At 35.2% G+C, this 1729-nt stretch overlaps 1 long non-coding RNA gene across 1 annotated transcript in view; it reads right to left on the bottom strand.

The window, feature by feature from the left end:
- LOC111717349 (uncharacterized) overlaps positions 1-990 on the bottom strand; it is a 2293-nt gene extending 1303 nt beyond the window's left edge. The window contains exons 1-2 of the long non-coding RNA XR_002768759.1: positions 951-990; positions 485-523 (exon numbers count right to left, since the gene is read on the bottom strand). This is a non-coding gene — a long non-coding RNA (uncharacterized LOC111717349). The remainder of the gene's footprint in view (positions 1-484; positions 524-950) is intronic.
- Between the last annotated feature and the right edge of the window lie 739 nt (positions 991-1729).

Genomic DNA, 1729 nt, shown 5'->3' with positions numbered 1-1729 from the left:
AAAAAATTTGTATTTATATACACCCATGCAAATAATTACAATTATCTATTAATCTCAAGGGTAAATATTTTTCAAAACTACCCCTCCCTCCCGGGGTTGGTGGCTGGAAACAATTTTTGATGATCTAGGAAAAAATGAAGATGAGACATGAAAAGGCAAGTTTTTGTTACTTTATACCCAGAAATTAATTTATTACCACCAAAAATCATTCTTGTCCCCAAATTTAGTTTTTTATTAATTTTTTTTGGGTTCAATTTATGGACAAAAAAATAAATTTCGATTAAATACAAATTGGTTAGTCTTAAACTTATTTAGAACCTCAGATTTTGAAACCAGTTTCATAACTTTTTTTTTGCATTAACTACGACTATACTAGTTTCTTAACATTTAAGATTCATTGCAAGAACCGGTAGATATAAATTTTTATTTAGAATGATTTAACTCTGTTTGAAATCATGCATGGATTATAGTGTTTAGTATGTACCTGAAGATCCTTAATTTGAGCAGAGCCAGCACATACAAACTAAACATTAATTATTAAAGCACGACAATATGTGAAATATCCGTATTTACCAAAAAATGACAGATAAAATAAAATTTTTGGGACCGCTTGGCACATAATTAAAATTAATTAACTTAATCGGAGTATTACAGATGATCCCCTAACAAGCTGATTCGGATTACAATTAAGAAATGGTATGAAGTAGTTCTCCACAAACCACCAACGTCTAACCCCTGCCAGCATCCCTTTGGGTTTTTGTGCAAAAGTAAAATTTACGTAGGGTTGAGTTTCACAAAATTCAAAAATAAAGTAAAAATCTTCCTGGACCAAGCACTGCACTTCCCACAGTACTCGCTCCCTTGGCCGTTCTGGAATAAACCGCTGGGGGTGGTATTAAAAATGTTCAATAGGATACACCCGTTAATAAGTGAAAAAATCTATTTACTACCTGTACGGAAATCCCCATGATGATTTAGGATGTTACATCTGAAATGAATCACTAGAGAACGAACGTTAAGAGATTAAATAATTTAATGGTTATGATATACAAGAAGACTTTTTAATAAGGGTTTTATTTAAAAGATTCAATTCTCTGACAAAACTGGAACATGTTTCTTCCACTTTGCGCGAAAATTTTTCACGTGACTAGATGCTGCCTTTCTATTGGCTAGTTTTTACTGAATATAGTAGAAACCTAGCCAATAGAAAGGCAGCATCTAGACACGTGCTGGTGGCCGGGTCAAGAGTCCGGTATCTTAAGAGCGTTAATACCGGTATTAGCACAACTTATGAACGCGTAGGGTAGATGATCCTACCAACCAGGATTAGTTAAGAGTGCTATTAAGGGACTCTTGACCCGGCCTTGGATCAGATATTTGAAATCTAAGACGACAGAATTTGCCGGGCAAAAATTTACTCAAGTGCAATGTCTCATTCTCAGTCGTACTCCGTACACATGTAACTCTCATGCCCGTGTGCTTAGTTTGAATGTGATTAGTAACCTGAGGCAAATTGTTGATAATTGAGAAATAATTCGTCCACCCCTTGGAGTTCCGGGCATAATAAGGTATCTTACACTTTATTTCCAGTAATTTCCTAGTAAACGTTTATTTCCGGTAATTGGTATATTCCTAGAGAACAATTTTTGGATCCTCCCCCCGAGCCCCCCTCCCTCCTATCAATTTTGTACATGGGTCTGACAGTCGAAGTGTTCTAACTAAATCTAAC

Source organism: Eurytemora carolleeae, unplaced genomic scaffold, assembly GCF_000591075.1.
Source record: "Eurytemora carolleeae unplaced genomic scaffold, Eaff_2.0 scaffold2099, whole genome shotgun sequence".
Lineage (NCBI taxonomy): Eukaryota > Metazoa > Arthropoda > Copepoda > Calanoida > Temoridae > Eurytemora > Eurytemora carolleeae.
This window is presented reverse-complemented; position numbering and strand designations above follow the sequence as displayed.